Genomic DNA, 7704 nt, shown 5'->3' on the forward strand with positions numbered 1-7704 from the left:
TAAAACAGTCACCAAGGATGTGGTATCAGAAATTTGATACATTTATACGAGGACTTGGCTTCACCAGAAGCAAAGCAGATCACTGTGTGCATTTTAAATTAATTGGTGACTGTGTTATTTATCTGGTCTTGTATGTGGATGATATGTTGTTGGTTGGAAATGACAAAGAAATTATCTAGGATTTGAAGACCCAATTGTCCTCCAAATTCGAAATGAAAGATCTTGGTGCTGCAAACTAGATTTTGGGCATGGAAATTAAAAGAGATCGTGCAAAGAGGAAGCTCTGGTTAAACCAGAGGAAGTATGTCAAGACAATACTGCAAAGGTTTAATATGCAAGATAGTAAACCGGTGAAGGTTCCTATTCCTGTAGTTGTGAGGTTATCTGCTGAATAGTGTCCCAAGACACAAGAAGAGGAAGAGGACATGTCCCATGTTCCATATGCAAGTGCAGTCATGTATGCAACGGTCTGTACTAGACCAGACATTACACATGCAGTGGGAGTATTGAGCAGGTTTATGTCAAAACCAGGGAAGGAGCACTGGACAATAGTGAAGCGGGTTTTCAGGTATTTGCGTGGCACTAGTGATTATGGTTTGTGCTACCAAGGAAGACCAGGACTGGACAGAGTGTTGGATATTCATGGCTTTGTTGATGGAGACTGGGCTGGAGATCTGGATCAGAGAAGATCTACAAGTGGGTATGTGTTTAACCTATTTGGAGGTGCAGTTAGTTGGATGAGTAAGAAACAATCTGTAGTGGCACTATCAACTACAGAGGTAGAATACATGGCAACCAATCATGCAAGCAAGGAAGAAGTTTGGTTGCAGATATTGTGTTCAAGTATGGGGTTAGTACAGGAAGCTATAAGGATAAACTGTGACAGCCAAAGTGCAATTTTCTTGGCAAAGAACCCTACATATCATTCAAATACAAAGCACATTGATGTTTAGTATCACTTTGTGAGGGACATGATATAAGACAAAAAGGTGGACACTTTGAAGAATACTGCAGATGCATTGAAAAAATCTGTGAGCTCTGAGAAGTTCTATTGGTGTAGAGAGACAATGGGCATTTCAGGGCTGAGAAAATGACTAATCTCTCTTGTTGCCCCTTGTGGAAATAAAAAAACAAGTGGGAGAATGTTGGGTTGTGTTATATTCTTTCCACGTAGTTAACAGGGGGTTTGAAGGGCACCCGTAACCCCACTTTATGGGGTCCGGGGCAGCGCCCCGGAAAATTTTAGTTTTGGACCCTATGTTAGGTTGGGCAGATCCACTTATGGTTTTTTGTATGATTTTCACACATGTTTTTTGGACGTGATGGGTTTCGGTCCATGGTATTGGACGCGATGGTTTTCGGTCTATGGTATTGGATGCTTTGACATGTATAAATATGTATTGTAACATTGAAAGGAACATAATGAAAAATCAAGCTGGTAGTCCCGGTTTTGGGATCCAGGGGAAAATCTCTGTGTATATGTGTTTTAAGTGTTCTACTCTCGCATTATTTATTTTCTATGTTTTAGAATTCATATGCAGGTAATTTATGTACGGGGTTAAAATCTACAAGAGATTAAATAGAAGAGTGGGAGAGGGAGCTTAATGGAAGTATAACCAATCAGGATATAGAGACAGAAGAATGGGAAACTATGGTGAAAGATTCGGGGAACACCAGAGGTCGACACACGTTGTTTCAGCAAACAATCCAACAATACTGGGTTATGAAGAACATAGTGGCCCAAGCAATGACACTATACAAGGAACAAGAGGAGCAGGAGGAGGCCTAAACAATGGAGCCCAACATGAAAGATCTTCATAGAGAAATTGTTGCAGTCCAGATACAAGTGTACAGAAACAATCTCACACTGAATAGGATTGAGAAAATCATACAGGACATGAAGAGGAGCGAAATCCCGGGGTCCAATGCAAAAGCCCCAGCCCCAGTGGACTCATCTGATGAGTGAAACAAGTCTCTAAACAAAATTTTGTTAATATGTCGGTTAACCTTTACTTTCTAGATTTAAGACCTCTGTGGTTTATATCTTCTAACTTAGTAACCGGAGAACCCACAGTAAAAACCATTTTTCGTCAATGTTTCAAATCCCAACAGGGATCCAAAGAAAGGTCATTATCTCATAAGCCTAAGGATCAAGACCAACCTCAGTGCAGGAGGGTTTTTCTTCCTTATATTCAAGGAGTGACAGATAAGATTGCTAAAATCCTTAGGAAGAAAAACATAATCATGAAATTCTTAGCCCCTGGAACTATTAGGCAAGGTATGAGGTCTGTCAAAGATAGTATTAATAAACATCAGCTTAAGGGAGTCTATAAAATAGATTGTTTTTGTGGAAAAAGTTACATTGGTGAAACAGGTCGATCCTTGCAAACAAGACTCAAGGAACATGGAGCTGATATTAGGAATGAAAGGTCTCGAACTTCGGCCCTTGCAGAGCATTCCTCAAAAACCAAGCACCATGTGTGCTAGGAAAACACTTCAAGTATCGCACGTGAAGAAAAACATCATAGGCGAAAGATCAGAGAAGCTCTTGAGATTATCAAACATCCACATAATCTCAACAGGGACAATGGTATTGACATTAGTGGAAGTTGGCTTCCCTTAATCAGAGAAATTAGGATCACTGGTACATCTCAGGTATAGCGCTCAGTGAATAGATATCTCTCTCCTATTCTAGCAATTAGTAGTTAGTAGCTTTAATTTCACTATTACTCTCCATAATATTAATTTTCAACACTTTTAGGTATGAACTATAACATTTACAATAATAATTCTGATAATAGCTACTACAATTATCATTAATTATTATTATGAAATGTTATTATTTATTATTTATTATGACCTATTAATAAATCTATTAATTAAATAAAATATTAATAAATATTAATCTTTTGGTAGTAATTATTAGGATTTGATATTAAATATTAATTATTAACTATTAATATTAATATTAATTATTAGTTTTTAATTATTAATTATCATTAATACATTAACATTAATATTATTATTAATATTAATATAATTTTAGTATTTATTTATTTAGCATTAATATTTAGTATTAATATACTAATAATAATAATTTAAATATTTATATATTCACATATTATTATTAATATATATTAAATATTAATACTAATATTTAATAATTATTAATATAAATATTAATACTAATATTTATTATAATAATTTCGATTAATTATTATTTGGATCTACTATTGAATCTATTAATTAAATTAAACCCTTAATAATAAATTTAAACATTTAGTAGTAAATATTGATGATAAAAGATTAAAATAATCAAATTATTTATTTATTATTACATTAATAAATAGTTTTTTTTGGAAATACTTTAAAAATTAATTAAAAATAAGGATAAAAATAAATAAAAATAATTAAAACACGTCGACATCCATTTAAATCTTCTCACCTCAAAAATATTAAAAACTATTTAAAACCCTCATTCAAGATCTTCTACTATCATCATTCAAAGAAGCCCTGATGATGGATCCCTGTTGGGATTTGAAACGTTGACGAAAAATGGTTTTTACTGTGGGTTCTGCGGTTACTAAGTTAGTAGCCTTTACTTTTCTAAGTTGAAGTTTATAGTAGATAGAACTGCAAATGTAGCCTGTGTTAACACCCAGGTTGTTCCCTATGACTCCCAAGGGAATACGGCCGGGGTAACCACTAACCAATCTTCGGATCACTGTTTCTAGCCAAACTGTGATCAGAGAGGGCTCTCTCTTTATGATTTGTAACTGTTTGTGATAGGGTTTTAGGCTAGCTATTATGTACTGGTTTTTTGCTTATGTTTTGGTTGATGAAACTCCTTTTAGGTTCTAGTGAAGTAGTTTTCTGAGAGATTGAGTACCATTGGGCAATGGAGTCTGTGGCTATATGTGTTTGAAACTTTGAGATGAAAGATGGAACTTACAGGGCCATTTGAGTGCTTAATAGAACAGGTTTTTTGATTAAATTACTGGAAACAGGTAATACAAACAGTGAAAGCATTTAAGAATTTTCACTTGTTATCTATATGTTCCCAACAGACAGCTTTAAGAGGAGAAAACAGAGGTCTTAGGGGCAAAATTGAATCCCTGAGAATGACTGTCACAGTAAAAGACACAGTTTTGAAATGCAGCAATTAAGAATTACAATTCTGTCACTGTATCTGAGGAAAACATGTATAATAGCTCAGTTTGAGTCCAGGGTAAACATTGTTAAATCCTGGGACTATCCTTTCACCTTGCTATCAAGTGTAAAAACATTTGAACAACAAAAGAGAACAAAAGACTCAAAAACACATAACAAAGAGATTTGAGAATACTTGCTGTTTTATGCAACACCCTGGAATCCTGTAACATTCATCTTTCACCACAATACATCAAAGAACACCAAGCCTTGGAAATTCCATTCTTCCTTTGTATTAATTCTCTGAAAATATTACAACGAGCTAGAGCTTTTCAAAAGAAAATCACAACCACCCCTTCAACTGCTGTGAAGGGTCAATATATACTTGCGGTCATTTACAAAATATCTGAGTCATGAGTTATCTCAGATTTTACTTTCTTACCAACTACTTAAGATATTATGGCCACAATTTAATGCAGCATTGATTACAGAGTACAGGCATTTTAATGCTCTGTCAGAAGATATTTTAGCCTTTGGAGACAGCTAAGTCGGTCGAAATATTCTGAGTAAATGCTGGAAGATCTGTCTTTAAGGCTTTGTACGCTGTATCCTGGACTTGTCACCTGTGATTGTGACTGCTGCTTGTGGCGAGTTAATGGTCCTGCTGAGTTGGCTCAGCTTCTGCTTCTTCCCTGTAGATCTCTTTCTTCAAAATTGTGCCTGCGCATGTATGCTTATTTGCCTGTAGAAATGGCGTTACTGATTCTGGCCTGACAAAACCGTCTGTGTCAAATTTCTCCAGGCATCCTGTGTGGGCAGTTGGTGTGCTAAGATTGCCCCTAGAGTTTCATCTGCTTCTGTGAATTTGAAGAAGTTAGGTGGTGTATCAAACAGATGGTCAACTTCATTCATGAGGAAAAAGAGGTTCTCCACTCTGTCATACATACTCTGCCCGGTGGCTGGCCCTGGTTCTGCTGAAGTGCTGGGCGGTTGTGCAATCTCTGCTACTGCCTGGGCATCAATTCTCTTATTGTAATTCTCTAGGGTGAGCAGTCTTCCTACACTGCTTAAAATGCTGGGGAGGCCTCTGTTCTGTAGTGCCACGAATTTCTCCAGGAATCTGTTGATTTCAGTTTGCATATCCTGTGTCCTCCTCTCCAGTGTTCCAACCAAGTTCCTCAATGTAATGACTCTTTTGGCTACAGCAATTGCTTCTGTCCTGTTAGTGATTCCCATGACAGCTAATTGAGAGCTAGTCTTATAGTTCAGAGTGTTGATTATCCTTGTAGCAGCTTCTGGCATGTGTCCAAGGCTTGCCCTGGCTCTCTGTATTTCTTTGTTTGCTTTAGTGATGAGCACCATTTGCTCATCCATGGTCTCAATATATTGCCACTGTTTGGCAATGGACCTTCCAATGTTGCTCCACAGCACTGCTTTCATTTCAGCTGTCACCTTTTCTAATGCAAGCTCCTTCTCCAGTTCAGCAATTCTCCTCTTAAGAGCTTTTACCTCTCTGTCTTTGGCTGCCTCATTCTGCTTGCTCTTGTCAAACCTTTCATTTACCTTAGTCAAGGTTTTCTTAAGCTCATCCAGCTCTTTGATTTGAGATTCCATGGCTTGGATCTCAGCTTGCAGCTTTTGCATGTCTAAGCTAGCAGCCTGTTCTGGTGTTGTAGTTGTTGCTGCTGTGGATGGTGCTGTAGTTGGTGCTGTAGCTTCTGTTTGCTGAGGGGGAGGAGTAGTCTTTGGAGGGATTTCCTCAAGATTTATTATCACAGGAGGAGGCTGGGAGGGTTGGCCCTCTTCTCTTTGCTTCAGTGTTTCCTGTAGTGCTGCCTTTGCAGCTTCAGTTTGTCCCAGCTGGTCTTGAGTCCTAACCAGCTCTTTGTATAGGGATACCAGCAGATCTGTAGCATCCTTTTCTTGCCTTTGCTGGGCAACTTCATCTGTTTGTGGATGGATGGTGGCCGGGAGTTTGATTTTCTTTCTTAGGGCTGCCATATCTGCATCCCTTATCTTCAGGAGCTCTTGGATGCCTTTGACATCTTTAGGATCATGCCCTATCTCTATAATTACCTCTTCCAAGGACTTGATCCTATTGTCCTTGGCTTGTGATGAAGCTCTTTCTAACTCCAGCTGAGAAGCTGTGTTGTCCAGGCTGCTCTTTAATTTATAATTCTCCAATGTCTCATCTGCCAGGGAGGCATACACCATTTCACCAGTCTGCTTATGCAGTTCAATCTTGTCCATGGGGTGTATGTCTTTGGCAAGAACCTCCATGTTGGTTCTTAGATAGTCTGAGGTGGACTGAGGCTGCAAAGTTGTAGGCATGAAGTGGCTCATTATCATTTTGCCTTCGCTCACATCGAAAGCAGACATGAGTCTCTGCTGGTTGCTAGGAGCTAGGTTCAACAAGTGATCATATAGCTGCACTTTTATTGGATCACTCCTCCTTTTTATGTCAATGAATTGCTGTTTTATACTTGACTGTCCTTTTCTGGTTTGACCGGAGGAGCTGACCTCTCCTCCCATAGTCATGTCATGTCCTCGCTGGGATGAGCTGGCCGAAAGTTCTCCACTGGGTGGGCCCATGCCCATGGCCTGCCTTACTGCTATGTCCTCCTCTTGGGAGTCATTTAGTCTTTGTCTCTTCTCTCCCCTGATGAAAGATGAGGTGTGGGGGGTCTCTCTCTCCCTTTTCCTTGTCACATCCTCCTTTTGTGGTGTTTGGAGGACTGATGTGTCAATATTGGTGTCTGTCCTGGGAGGCACCTTTGTTTGAGGCTGCTGCTCAGTATTACCAGGTTGATCTGTCCCCTTTTCCTGCTGCAAGGGCTGTTCACTGGACTGTGCTTTTTCTTGTTGCTGCCCCAGTTCTTGCTGTTCCATTTCTTCTTGCTGTTGTAGCAAGGTGTCCACTTGTTCCTCTGTCAATACAGGTGGCTGTTCCACCTGTTTACCTTTGTCTTTGCTTGCTGCCTGGGATGTCTTCTCAGTGGTTTGCTGCTGTGCTGCTGAAGATCTAGCAGCTGTTCCGATTTGCCTTCTGTAGGAGAGGGGCACCTGTCCACAAGTTTCCAAGTCAGCTTCTTTTTGCACATTCCTAGCTTCTTTCTCAAGTAATTCTACCTCAGTGACTTGTTCTACTAGTGTACCCTCTTCCCAATCTAGTGCATTGGCATACTGTTCAATTTCAGGTTGTCTTTTATGTGCATAGTTGCCCAGTCTGTATCTAATTCTCCTGAGGGAGATAGTATGATTGGGGTCATAAGGAATCCACTCAAAACTGGTCTGCAATCTGAGGCCTTCCAGCATGCTGTGTGCCTCTTTCCATCCTTCCTCTTTCTTGTTATACAGGAAGGAACCTAGCTGGCTTCTTACCTTCAATTGTGACTTCTTGTTTCTACTCTGAAAGTGAAGGTAATCTGAGTTCCCAAACTGCCTGAAATACTCTAAGGCAAAAAGCCTCATGGGGACATACCTTGGCAATCTAAATGGGTTCAATTCACAGCCATATATCCTAATGACTGTGTGGTTCTGGTAGAAGTACCAGTT

This window comes from Pinus tabuliformis, chromosome 3_1, assembly GCF_031772625.1.
Source record: "Pinus tabuliformis cultivar Carrire ecotype Pingquan chromosome 3_1, CPIR1, whole genome shotgun sequence".
NCBI classification, from domain to species: domain Eukaryota; kingdom Viridiplantae; phylum Streptophyta; class Pinopsida; order Pinales; family Pinaceae; genus Pinus; species Pinus tabuliformis.